The sequence below is a fragment of the Onychomys torridus genome, chromosome 8, assembly GCF_903995425.1.
Source record: "Onychomys torridus chromosome 8, mOncTor1.1, whole genome shotgun sequence".
NCBI classification, from domain to species: domain Eukaryota; kingdom Metazoa; phylum Chordata; class Mammalia; order Rodentia; family Cricetidae; genus Onychomys; species Onychomys torridus.
Genome location: NC_050450.1, coordinates 59494686 through 59509386, shown reverse-complemented (window position 1 = coordinate 59509386; position 14701 = coordinate 59494686). Strand labels below are relative to the sequence as shown.

General features: G+C 41.5%; 1 pseudogene; it reads left to right on the top strand.

Moving 5' to 3' along the window:
• LOC118589947 overlaps positions 1-14701 on the top strand; it is a 100305-nt pseudogene that overhangs the window by 75391 nt on the left and 10213 nt on the right.

Genomic DNA, 14701 nt, shown 5'->3' with positions numbered 1-14701 from the left:
AGAAAACACTAATGTTTATGACTTTGTCCTCTTCATGGCACCCTCACACCAGAATCTCCCCCAACTACCTTTAATGCCCCCATTATCCCTGCACAGCCTTCTATGGCCTCTTTTCACCTATCAGGAGGACGGGAATGCTCCATGCTCAACATGTAGCCAACTCAACTCCCTCCTTCTCTGTCAGGGACCCTGTTCCCACTATGAACATGACAGGAGCCAATATTTCAACAGTCTGTGTGGAAGAACACAAAATGGAAGGGTGCCCAGGAGGTGTCACCACCCCACCCCACACAAATGTGCTGATTGACCACCTCAGCTTATTCAGACCAGATAGATGTTGTAGCCCATAAATCTAGCTAAATTGCTGTCTTCAATGTTCCTTAGGCCATTGATGATGAAGAAATGAAGTTTCAGTTTGTTTGAATAAACAAGCCACCTCCACTAGACTCTCTTTATATTGGCTCCTGCTACATTGTGTCTGGTTCTGAGAAGCTGGAAATCATCCCAATGGTGAGCATCCAGGTGTTTGTTACTCTTCAGGATCAGATTCCAGGCTTGGGAAACTGTGGGTCAGGTTACAAGGCTTTGCAGCAAACTGAGATTGGGAAGAAAACAATTGGTATTTGGGAAGAGCAAGAATACATCAAAGTTAGGTGGAAAGCAAGTTAAGGGACCACACATGAATACAGAAGGCCAAAAAAGTGAGGAATTAGATTCAATATGGCACAGAGAAGGGGACAGCCTAACATGGACAGCAAGCCCTGAATTAAGATGCCTGAGAAGGACTTTCAAGACGAGTTCTCACTCATTATGGTATGAATCTGAAATGTGTCCTACAGGTGTAAATGTATAAACACATGGTCCCCAGTTAGTGCTAGTATTGGGGGAGTTGTGGAAACAAATATGTGAGGCCTGGCCATCAGAAGCAGACCACTAGTGTCAGGCTGTGAGGGTTATAGCCATGCTCTGCCCCGACCTCAGACTTGATGATCTTCTGTGATATACCAAACTGCCACAAGTTCCTGCCACAGAGAATGGAGCCCTAGCTTACATGTATTTGCCACCAAGAAACTAAACAATATAAATCCTTACTTAAGTTGCTTCCTCTCAAGTATTTGTCAGAGTGATGAGAAAAGAAACAGCATGATGGGGTCCCAGCTGGGCCCTTAACCTTCTGAGTAAAGCTGTGTGTTCAAAGGCTGTGAGTTACCTCAGTGCAAAAGACAGCCAGTGTCTGATGTGATGTGCAAGATTATGAGTAGTGCAAATAATGAGTAGATCCTCACAGAGCAATTCATTCTCTCTTCAGGAACTAGAGCTCTGCTACCGGAGCCCTGGAGAATCCCAGCTCTTCTCTGAGATCTACGTTGGCCATATGGATTCAGGGATTAAGCTGCAAATCAAAGACAAGAAACATATGAATCTCATATGGGAGGCCTTGCTGAAACCAGGTAAAATTAGTTTAGGTCCAGATACCCCAAAGGCAGAAGAAAGGTAATAAGTGGGGAGAGATCTATTGTCATTAATTCCTGGTGTCATGAAATAACCAAATTAGTTATGTAGCTTTTGCTAGATCCAAAACAAGTGGTCTGACCACAGTATAAACTATAATGCTGTGTTAGTAGCTGTTCCTAATTATGAAAAAAAGTATGTGAGAAAAACAACTTAAAAAATAGAAAAAAAACATTAGCAAGCTCTCCAAGGGTATCTATCCCAAGTACTTTCATCTGCTCCACATATTCTCATTCTCCATCCCCCACTTACCCCCTCCCTACACTACCAGTCTGCCCAGGAGATCTCATCTATTTCCTCTTCCTAGGGCAATCCATGCATGTCCCTCTTAGGGTCCTCTTTGTTACAGAGCATCTCTGAGGTTGTGGATTGTAGCCTGATTATCTTTTGCTTTTTGTCTAATATCCACTTATGAGTAAGTAGATACCATGTTTGTCTTCCTGAGTCTAGGTTACCTTACTTGGGATGATTTTTTTTCTTTTTTTTTATTTAAAAAATATTTTATTCGGGGTTGGGGATTTAGCTCAGTGGTAGCGCGCTTGACTAGCAAGTGCAAGTCCCTGGGTTTAGTCCTCAGCTCTAGGAAGGAAAGAAAGAAAGAAAGAAAGAAAGAAAGAAAGAAAGAAAGAAAGAAAGAAAGAAAGAAAAATGTTTTATTCATTTTACATACCAAGCGCAAATGCCCCTCTTATCCCTCCTCCTGCTTCCCCCCCCCCAAACACACACACCCAACCAATCCCATCCCCTCCTCCAAAAGGATAAGGCCTCCCATGGGGGATCAGCAAAGCCTGGTACATTCAGTTGAGGAAGGACCAAGCCCCTGACCCCTGCATCAAGGCTGAGCAAGGCATCCCACCATAAGTGATGGGATCCCAAAAGCCAGCTCATGCACCAGGGATAGATCCTGACCCCACTGCCAGGGACCCCTCAAACAGACCCAGCTACACAAGTGTCTCCCATGCAGAGGGCCTCGTCCAACCCCATGAAGGTTCCAAAGTTGTCAGTCTAAAGTTTGTGAGTTCCTACAAGCTTGGTTCAATTGTCTCTGTAGATTTCCCCAACATGGTCTTGATGCCCCCCCACTCATATAATCCCTCTTCTCTCTCTTCAACTGGACTCCTGAAGCTCGGTCTGGTGCTTGGTTGTGGATCTCTGCATCTGCTTCCACATGATGTTTTTTTCTAGTTCCATCAATTTGCATGCAAATTTCATAATGTCATTTTTTTTTTTTTTTACTGCTGAGTAATACTCCATTGTGTAAATGTACCACAATTTCTTTAACCATTCTTCAGTTGAAGAACATCTAGGTTGTTTCCAGGTTCTGGATATTACAAATAATGCTTCTATGAACATAGTTGAGCAAGTGTCCTTGTGGTATGATTGAGCATCCTTTGGTTATGTGCCCAAGAGTGGTGTTGCTGAGTCTTGAGGTATATTGATTACCAATTTTTTGAGAAATCACCATACTGACTTCCAAAGTGTTTGTACAAGTTTGCACTCCCACCAGCAATGGAGGAATGTTCTTCTTACTCTAAATCCTCTCCAACATAAGCTGTCATCAGTATTTTTGATCTTAGCCATTCTGACAGGTGTAAGATGGTATCTCTGAGTCATTTTGATTTGCATTTCCCTGATGACTAAGGATGTTGAGCAATTTCTTAAGTATCTTTTGGCCATTTGAGATTCTTTTGTTGAGAATTCTGTTTAAATCTATACCCTATTCTTTAATTGGATTATATGGTATTTTGATGTCTAATTTCTTGAGTTCTTCATATACTTTAGAGATCAGCCCTATGTCAGATGTGGGATTGGTGAAGATTTTTTTCTCATTCTGTAGGCTGGCATTTTGTTTTTACTGTATCCTTTGCCTTACAGAAAATTTTCAGCTTCAAGAGGTCCTATTTATTAATTGTCTGTCTCAGTGTCTGTGCTACTGATGTTACACTCAGGAATTAGTCTCCTGTTCTATGCTTTCAAGGCTACTTCCCACTTTCTCTTCCATCACGTTCAGTGTAACTGGTTTTATATTGAGGTCTTTGATCCACTTGGACTTGAGTTTGTGCATGGTGATAGATATCTATTTGCATTCTTCTGCCTGTCGACATGCAGTTATGCCAGCACCATTCGTTGAAGATGCTTTCTTTTTTTCCATTGTATAATTTTGGCTACTTTGTCAAAAATCAGTTGTTCATGGGTGTGTGGATTAATGTCTGAGTCTTCAATTCTATTCCATTGTTCCATTCGTCTGTTTTTATGCCAATACCAAGCAGCTTTTATTACTATAGCTCTATAGGAGAGCTTAAGGTCAGGGATAGTGATGCCTCCAAAGGTTCCTTTATTGTACAGAATTGTTTTAGGTACCCTAAGTTTTTTATTTTTCCATATGAAGCTGAATATTGTTCTTTTGAAGTCTGTGAATAATTTTGTTTTTGATGGGGATTGACTTGAATCTGTATATTGATTTTGGTAAGATTGCCATTTTTACTATGTTAATCTTACCCATCCAAGAGCTTGAGAGATCTTTTCACTTTCTGATCAGTTTCTTTCTTCAAATACTTAATGTTCTGGTCATACAAGTCTTTCACTTGTTTGGCTAGAGTTACCCCAAGATATTTTATGTAATGTGTGGCTATTGTAATGTTTCTCTAATTTCTTTCTCAGCCTGTTTATCATTTGTATATAGGAGGGCTACTGATTTTTTGAGTTAATCTTGTATCCCACCACATTACTGAAGGAGTTTATCAGCTATAGGAGTTCCCTGGTAGAATTTTTGGGTCACTTATGTATATTATCATATCTTCTTCAAATAGTGAAAGTTTGACTTCTTGCTTTCTAATTTGTATCCTCTTGATCTCCTTTTGTTTTCTTTTTTCTCTAGCAAGAACTTCAAATAATACATTGAATAGACATGGAGAGAGTAGACAGCTTTGTCTTGTTTCTGGTTTTAGTGGAATCATTTTGAGTTTCTCTCTATTTAGTTTGGTGTTGGCTGTTGGCTTGCTGTATATTGTCTTTATTAAATTTATTTATATTCCCTGTATTCCTGATCTCTCCAAGACCTTTATCATGAAGAACTGTTGGGTTTTGTCAAAGGCTTTTTCAGCATCTAATGAGATGATCATGTGTGGTTTTTTTCTTTCTGTTTGATTATATGGTGAACTATATTGACAGATTTCTGTATGTTAAATCATTCTTGCATCTCTGAGATGAAGCCTACTTGATCATGGTGAATGATTTTTTTTATGTTTTCTTGGATTTGATTTCCCAATATTTTATTGAGTATTTTTGCATCAATGTTCTTGAGGGAGATTGGTCTGTAATTCTTTTTCTTTGTTGCATCTTTGTGTGGTTGGGTATTGGGGCAACTGTAGCCTCATAAAAAGAGCTTGTCAAGCCGGGTGGTGGTGGCGCACACCTTTAATCCCAGCACTTGGAAGGCAGAGCCAGGCAGATCTCTGTGAGTATGAGGCCAACCTGGGCTGCCAAGTGAGTTCCAGAAAAAGGCACAAAGCTACACAGAGAAACCCTGTCTCGGGGAAAAAAAAAAAAGACTTTGTCAATGTTCCTTCTGTTTCTATTGTATGGAACAATTTGAGGAGTAGTGGTATTAGCTCTTTGAAACTGTGGTAGGATTCTGCACTGAAACCATCTGGCCTTGGATTTGTTTGTTGTTGTTGTTGTTGTTGTTGTTGTTGTTGTTGTTGTTGTTGTTGTTTTGGTTGGGAGACTTTTAATAACTGCTTCTATTTCCTTGGAGGTAATAGATCTATTTAAGTTGTTTATCTGGTCTTGACTTAATTTTAGTATGTGATATCTATCAAGAAAACTGTCCTCTTCTTTTAGATGTTCCAATTTTGTGGAACACAGATTTCTGAAGTATGACCTAATTATTCTCTGGATTTCTTCAGTGTCTGTTACTATGGTCCACTTTTCATTTCTGATTTTGTTAATTTGGATATTCTTTCTGTTCCTTTTGGTTAGTTTGGATAAGGGTATGTCTATCTTGTTGATTTTCTCAAAGAACCAACTTTTTGTTTCATTGATTGTTTGTATTGTTTTCTTTGTTTCTATTTATTGATTTCAGTTCTCAATTTGATGATTATCTGTGATCTTCTCCTCCTAGGTGAGTTTGCTTCTTTTTGCTCTAGAGCTTTCAGGGGTGCTGTTAAGTTACTAGTGAGAGATCTCTCTAAATTCTTTATGTAGGCACTTAGTGCTATGAACTTCCATCTTAGCACTGCTTTCATAGTGTCCCATAAGTTTGGGTATGTAGTGCCTTCTTCATTTTCATTGAATTCTAGGAAGTCTTTAATTTCTTTATTTCTTCCTTGACCCAGTGGTGATTCAGTTGAACATTATTCAGTTTTCATGAGTTTGTATGCTTTCTGTAATTTGTGTTGTTGTATTCTAACTTTAAGCCATGGTGATCCAATAAGATACAGGGAGTTATTCCAATTTTGTTGTATCTGTTGGGATTTGTTTTGTGACTGAGTATGTGATTAATTTTGGAGAAGGTTCCATGGAGTGCTGAGAAGATGGTATATTCTTTTGTGTCTGGGGTAATGTTCTACAGATGTCTGTTAAGTTCATTTGAGACATAATATCTGTTAGTTCCATTATTTCTTTTTTAAATTTCTGTCTGGCAGACCTGTCCATTGGTAAGTGTGGAGGTCTTGAAGTCTCTCACTATTAGTGTGTGGGGTTTGATGTGTGATTTAAGCTTTAGTAATGTTTCTTTTACAAATGTGGTTGTCCTTGTATTTGAGGCATATATGTTCAAAAGTGAGACTTCATCTTGATGGATTTTTCCTGTGATGAATATGAAATGTCCTTCTCCATCTCTTTTGATTAATTTTAGCTTGAAGTCTACTTTATTAGATATAAGGATAGTTACACCAGCTTGTTTCCTAGGTCCATTTGATTGGTAAATCTTTTCCCAATCCTTTACTCTGAGGTAATGTTTTTGAAGTTGAGGTGTGTTTCTTGTATGCAACAGAAGGATGGATCCTGTTTTCATACACATTGTGTTAGCCTGTGTCTTTTTATAGGTGAATTGAGTCCACTGATGTTAAGAGATATTAATGACCAGTGATTGTTAATTGTGGTGATATATTGTGTACCCTAGTAAAGCTTAATTGAGGATCAGAGGACAAATCCAGTCACTAAATTAGACATAGAGGTCAGGCAGTGGTGACATACACTTTTAATCCTATCACTTGGGAGGCAGAGATCCATCTGGATCTCTGTGAGGTCAAAGCCTCATTGGGCTACATGAAAGAAACAGAACCAGGCAGTGGTGACACATGTGTTTAATCCCAAGAAGTAATGTGGCAGGACACAGAGAGGTATATAAGGCATGAAGAAAAAGGAACTGTCTCTGGAGACTGAGGGTTTCCAAGAGGTAAGCTAGTGGCTGGCTTGTTCTGCTTCTCTGATCTTTCAGTGTTCACCCCAATATCTGGTTTCAGGTTTTTTTTATTAATGAGATCTTTTAAGATTCCTGTTTCATCTGGCGTCCAATATTTCTGGCACAAATTCATGAAAAAGCTGCTTGCTTGTGGCCTTTCAGGCCCCAGCTCAGTCCTGAGCTGCACATGGCCAGAGTCTCCACCCACGTGGGCTGGAGTCTCTTTGGTTTCTTCTCTTCTGGTGGGTTGTGGGCTCTCCCTAGATTCTCATCTTGGGTTTCTAACACACTAGGTAGCTACCTTGAAACCCACTTGGGCTTCTACTGTTCTACACAGTCAGCAGAGTTGGGGAGTTAATTAAAATTTCTTAAAGGAAGAAATTAGTTAAAAGAGAAATTTTTTCCCACATTGAAAAATGGGAAAGATTTTTACAATGGAGGGATTTGGTCTCTAATAATATAATTGATGGTCTGAAAATGAAACAACTAAATGAGAGGATAATTAATGTCAATGGGATTTACATAACATCAATTATAGATAGTATTTGTTTGATCATTAAAAAAGTTGGTCAATATGAGTGCCAAACCAGGTAGTGGTGGCACATACCTTTAATCCCAGCACTGGTAGGCAGAGCCAGTTGGATCTCTGTGAGTTCAAGACCAGCCTGGTCTACAGAGAGAGATCCAGGACAGGACAGGCACCAAAACTACATAGAGAAACCGAGTCTGGGGGGGGGCAAAATAAAAGTTTTAGAAAAACTTGTTAAAACAGATCATAGAGAAATTCTGACCCAGACAAATGATTTAAAGGTGAACTAATCTCAGCATTGCATTATAGAGTTATATTATAGAGAAATAGCCTAATGCTTTTAAACAGCCAACCTTAATTTATCCAGTAACCTTACCAGAACTGCCAAATGCTTAAGACTGTGTACAAGCTGATTGGACTCCTGTGCAAATGTTAAATTTGAGGAGATTCAAAGAAGCTCTAGTATTATATGGTGTGCATTCTCCATTTGTGAAGCAAATATTAAACTCATGGTCAACTTGTAATAGAATTATCCATCAAGACTGGAAAGATGTGGTTACAGCTGTTTTAGAGGCTAGTCCACAATTACAATGGAGGACCTGATGGAAAAATGAGGCTAAGACCATTGAACAACAAAGTAGGGCTAGAGGTATGGAAATTTCCCAAGATCCATAGCTTCCAAGCATCCCAATTGCTTCTTGGAGAAGACAACTATGCTGGTATATAAAGACAATCTTTATATGATGGCTTCACCCTAATTTAATGCCAAATGGAAACCTTGAATGCTTGGGACAGAATTGAAGAAGTAGGAAAGAAAATTGAGTCATTTACAAAAGCTATACAGGGCCCAAAAGAAACTTTCACTGATTTCTTACAAAGGCTGCCTTAGCAGTAAATAGAATGATACCAAATTCAGAAGCTATACAGATAATAATTGAATCTCTGGCTTTTGGAAATGCTAATGAACAATGTAAAAGATAACTAGGCTATTAAAGTCAAGATCAGCACCCTGAGAGGAATGGATCTGAGATACAATAAATATTGAATCTCATGACCATAACGATATTTGGATAGAAGAGGTGATTTCCAGAGGGTTGAAGAAGAATAGTCATGTCAGGTGTTTTAATTCAGTAAACAAGGTCCTAGAGATGTGAATGTGGAAACCCCCGAAGGGGATGTGGAAAACCCCAATGTCTGTTTGATTGAGGACAGGGAGCCTGGAGTCTGGACAGTTTTTGGTATGATTGAGCCTGGAGCCTCCCCCTAGAGCACATTAGGCTGTCATTGTTCTTAGCCATGTTGGTCATCTTGTTGAGGCAAAGTTTTTCTGTGTGCCCTTGGTCTTGTGTGTAGTGTGTTGATTGTTCTCATTGTTGACTTGACTGTGACAGATGCTATGGGATAGTCTCCCTCTTCTCCCCTAGACCTTTGCCTAGCCCACTGGAAGGATGTATGAGACATAATAATAGAGAGGTAGAAATTCACAAAAAAAGAAAGTTTGTCACCTTTTGAAGTGCAGAATGGCCCTCCCTTAATGTTGGCTGGCCTTTGGAGCAGTGGAGGAGTTCATGTTTTGACTACATAATGGGCACCCAAACCAGATACCTTACATTGTTACCTGGTAAGAACTCATAGAAGACCCCCCTTCCTGGGTTAAAGTTTTCCTTCCCCAATAGATCAAGGTGCTGGCTACAGAAAAGAGGCACCCACCAAGTGGGGAGTCCCTCTGCTCTGATTTTTCAAGGTGGAAACACTGACCCTCCCTCTCCTTACCAAACCCCAGCTCCTGGACCTGAGCCAGCAGTCCAGGAAGAGCCTTCCATGGTTCCTCTAGACCCTGTCTTAGTGGGAGGACTGGCAAGTGGTACTTGGAGACAGAGAGGGGGAAATCCTGATCCAGGAGCAGTTGCCCCTCCCTTGAGAACAGCTGGTCCCCCTGATAATGATGGGAATAAGCCCTTTTATTACTGGCCCTTTGCTACCAGCAACCTGTACAACTGGAAGTCTCAGAATGCCCCTTTTTCTGAAAATCCCCAGGACCTAATTAACCTTCTTGAGACTGTCTTTTTACCCATCAACCCACAACTAATTTGGCTCTCATAGATGCTGAATTCCATCTAACCCATCCTGTGCAGGATTATAATACAGAACAAGGTAAGGGGAAGCTCCTAGCCTATCACCAGGCTCTATTGGCAGGTCTCAGAGCAGCTGTACATCAATCAGCCTGCAAATTAGAGTAAGATCTATGATGTTATACAGGGCCAGGATGAAGGTCCAGCTGCATTTCTGGAGCAACTGAAGGAAGCTTTCAGGAGATATACCCCATTTAATCCAGAGTCACAAGAAAATGCAGCCACCTTGATTTTGGCTTTCATTAATCAGGCAGCCCTAGATATTAAAAGGGAACTACAGAAGGTAGAGTGTTTAAAAAAATAAAAAGCATTAGAGACTTAGCTAGAGTGGCTACAAAAGTGCACAATGGAAGAGAAAGTGTTTTAAAAAGCCCAAATGTAACAGAAGACCCTGGCTGGGGAGGAATCAGTATGCTTGTTGTAGAAAGGAAGGGCATTCTGCAAGAGAATGCCATGAGAAAGTGACTAAGGGCAATGCCAAGGCCCTTAGTAAGAGATACATGGACAGTGATTAGGGGAGACAGGGTTCAGTCCCCTCCCCAGTGGCTGTAGCTTTATTCGTCAAGGATGCAGATAAATTGACTTTGGACCAAAACCTCACCATAACTACCCCTCATGCTTTGGAGGGAGTTCTTAAGCAACCTCCTGATAGACGGCTAAGTAACACCAGAATGACCCATTATTAGACTCTGTTGCTCAACCCTGCCAGAATAACATTCCAGGTGCCCATCACCATGAATCCAGCCTCCCTGCTACCAGACCCAGACTTAGAGGTATCCCTGCATGACTGTTCTGGAATTTTAGCCCAGGTACATTGCATCCAACCTGACCTGAAGGATACTCCTCTGCCTGATGCAGAAGTCACCTGGTACACTGACAAAATCAGTTTTGTGCAAAATGGGCAACGGTATACAGGGGCAGCAGTCACTGCCTCAGAGAAGGTAATCTGGGCTGAACCAATGCCATTGGGCACCTCTGCTCAGAAAGAAGAGCTAGTGGCTTTGACAAAGGCCCTGGAACTAGGGCAAGGGAAAGGGGTTAATATCTACACTGTGACATTTGCTACCACTCATGTACACAGAGCAATATATAAAGAAAGGGGACTGTTGACTGCAGAGGGTAAGACTACCAAAAATAAGGAAGAAATCCAAGCCTTTCTCAAAGCCCTATGGAGTCCTAAGAATGTGGCCATAATACATTGCCCAGGACACCAAAAAGAAAATGGACCAATTCCAAACGGCAATAATTTGGCAGATTGAACCTCCTAGGAGGTGGTGGTATTGCAGAGTGGCTCAGTTCTGGCCCCGGTCCTGGTGGATCCAGGACCCCCTTATTTGCCTGAAACTCCTCAATAAACCGAGGAAGACCTTGGCTGAATAAAGTCCCTTCCCATGGTGCAGTGCCTAGAGGGATGGTGGCAGTCAGCAGACAGCAAGGTTATTTTGTCTGAATACCTGGGACAAAAGATGCTCAAAAAAATTCATCATGCCTCCCATATGGGAGCCTGGAGAATGCAGGACTTAAGGAGACAGTCCAGGGTAAAAAAAAAAATCAAAGATGGACACCAGAAGGCCACAGACATTGTTTCCAAATGTAAAGCCTGTCAACTAACCAATGCTGTTGCAAATTCAAAGAATCCTGGAACAAGACTTTGAGGAAAGAAACCTGGAGCCTACTGGGAGGTAGACTTCACTGAAATAAAGCCTGGCAAATATGGATATAAATATGTTAGTGTTTATAGACACTTTTTCGGGATTGGTAGAAGCATTTCCTACCAAGCACAAGATGGTGCAAATAGTTGCCAAGAAGCTTCTAAAAGACATCCTGCCCAGGGGTGATTTCTTGCCATGATGGGGTGAGACAATGGACCAGCATTTGTGTCCAAGGTAAGTCAGAATTTAGCCACTGCCCTGGGGAGCGATTGGAAATTATATTGTTCTTACAGACCCCAGAGTTCTGGACAGGTAGAACACATGAATAGAACTCTAAAAGAGACTCCTCCCCTTTACCTTATATAGAGTAAAAAATTCTCCCTACCAAATAGGACTAACACCCTATGAAATCATGTTTGGTATACCACCCCCTATTATTCCCAGCCTGCAGACAGGACTTCTGGCAGAACTGGGTGATCAAGATCTCCTTGATGCCATACAAGGAGTCCAGTAGGCACACAAACAGAGCCCTTTATGAGTCTGGTATTCCTCCTAACTAGGTGATTGGGTCTATGTCAGGAAGCATCACCAGGAAATGCTAGAACCCAGGTGGAAGGGGCCTTTTGTCATCCTGCTCACTACACCCACAGCCATCAAAGTTGACAATGTAGCTGCCTGGATCCACTATACCCACAACAGGCCTGCAGACCCCTTCAACAGGAGCTGCAGACAATCCACATGTGCCTTGGAACCAGACCTGGAGGATCATGAACGCTGACAGGAGCTATTGTCAGCAGCACCTCCTCAACAATGGCTCCCCTGAACACCTGTTCCCTGTCCTTTATGTAGATCTTTGTGACCTAGTGGGGGAGACTGGAAAGACCAGGGAATGTTTCCAGGGCATGGTTGCAGGACTCCCAGGGAATAAGGAAAGTCCCCAAGGGGCAGCAAACCCTCTGCAACAAAAACCTTGCACTCCCAGATTCCCAAAGTTATCTGAATCCCCACAAAGATACATGGTGGGCTTGTTCCTCAGGTTTAATACTCTGCATTCATACCCAGGTTCTCCATGATATGAAAGGCTTCTGTGTGATGGTGCAGCTTGTCCCTAGGTTAATTTACCATATAGAAGAAGAGCTACTTTATAAGCTAGAAGTTACATCCCTAAAACGTATTAAGAGGAACCTGGTGACAGCTGTCACACTAAGTATTCTGCTGGGGGCCAGCTTAGCTGGTTCAGGAACTGGAACAGCATCCCTAATCATGCAAAGTCAGCATTATTCCAGTTTGCATGCTGCCATATATATAGATATAGAGATTATAAAACCCCATCTCCCATCTTCAGGACTCCCTGACATCCTTACCGGAGATTGTAATGCAGAACAGATGGAGGTTGGAGCTGGTCTTTCTCCAACAGGGAGGATTATGCACAGCACTGGATGAAGAATGTTGTTTCTATGTAGACCATATAGGAGCAGAAGAGACTCAATGGCCAAGGTGAGAGAGGGGCTGGCAAAGCAAACCAGGGATGGTGTGAGTCATGGTAACATTTCTCTCTGGCTGACTACTATTCTCTCCACTTTGTTGGGCCCTATTATTATATTACTATTACTCTTGACTTTTGGACCCTGCATCCCAAATACATTGCTGTGATTTATCAGAGAGAGACAGATGATCAAATCAAGAAAGGCTAAGTTGAGACCCATGATTGGGCTCCCATAGTAACAAAGAAGAGGAGGGAATGAAAGAGCAAGATAAACTCCATCTTAAAGAAAACTTCATTTCTAACAATACTAAGATAAAAGCTGAACCAACTTCCAGAGACATAAACACCCAACTAAGACTCTGGTCAAGGAAACCTCCCCATCCCAGGGAGGGCAGGCTGCAGGCCAAGAAATAGCCTTGAAACTAAAACAAAGACTTAATACATCAAAGCCTCCAATAGTTCTGAAAGAGTCTCCGATAGTTCTTGGAAAGTCTCCAATAGTATTGTATCCTCTGTAGTTCTGCTCTTGGCTAACTGTTCTTGTTAACTAAAGTATGACCCTGGAATGCAAAGGCTTGTACCTCCTAACTTGTGGTTTTCCCTTTAAAAACCCTTCACTCCGAGGGTTCAGGGCTGTCCTCCTTCACCTGGCTAGCCAGTGTATTGGACACGGACCAAACACAGGCTTGCTTGTTTTAATAAACCCCTTTGTACTTACATCAGATATTGGCTCTGTGGTGATCTTGCTTAGGTGCCCCAGCCAGCGGGGTGTCAACGGGGCCACCCACCTGTGGGAGAGAATGAAAGGACAGGGCGACACAAAGAGACAGCAGCAAGACAGTGTTCTGATCAAGCCGCCAATCTTTATTGTTCTCCACATGGTTTATATAGCATAAGGGGGGAAGGGGCAGGAAGGAGGGAAAGGGAAAAGGGGCGTGTAGAACATGGAAGGGGTGCAAGACGTGTGAGGCAGATAGTGCACCTGCAAGATATCGGCTAAGGTCACTGGTCAGGGGCAGTATATTCTGTTGCTAGGCTACCTGGCCCTGGAATGCTCTTTACGTTCGGTTGTCATGGCACCTGACTGTGGGATGTTCTCTTATCTTGGGAGGCCTCTGGTTACTGCTCTGGGAAGGGGCTTATGAGTTGTTCTTTGGTTTAGCTAGTACTTTCTATGGTTCATGTTTGGTTCCTGACATCTTGGTCCCTAACACTTAGGGGTCTCAAGACAGGGGCACAACAATGTTGGAAGAGCCACCTGATATTGAACAAAAGAAAAACCAAAATTAAAGGACTATTCTATTGCCACTAATCTCATAATTCTTTGGTTTTATTTTGACTCTTTAAAACTTTCTTAAGGTATGAATTTTATATCAAAATTTATAAGATTTATATATATATATATGTGTGTGTGTGTGTGTGTGTGTGTGTGTGTGTGTGTGTGTGTATGTATGTATGTATATTAAACTTTCATCATGATGTTAATGGTCATATAGAGTACTAACTAATTATAGAAAAAAAGGCTTCACCTAGCTTCCTGTATATGATTTTGGGTCTGAGTCTCTTATCAGTTTTCTGCAATGAACCATGACCACACCTAATGGCAACTTTGAAGTCTTCAAAGAGATCATGGGACCCCACAACGATGATTCCATCAGAACAATGATAATATCACTAATATGACAACACCACCCAAAGATCAGTTTGGGCTACAAACTGCTCAGGACAATTTAGAGATAACTAGCTGAGATGATCCAGCCTTACAGACTACTATAGTCAGGACTTGAGACAAGCCCTGCACTGTCCTATTACAAAGAGACTAATTATGCAGAGACTGACAACAAATGATACAGCTACCTCTCCCAGGACTTGACAATCAAGCCAAAAGTTTTCTTTTCAGGATCCCCTAAAGACGTCTTCACCCCCAGAAAGCAGGAAGTAATTTTAAGAACACAATGCCCACATTCCCAAGAGGTAGAGTGG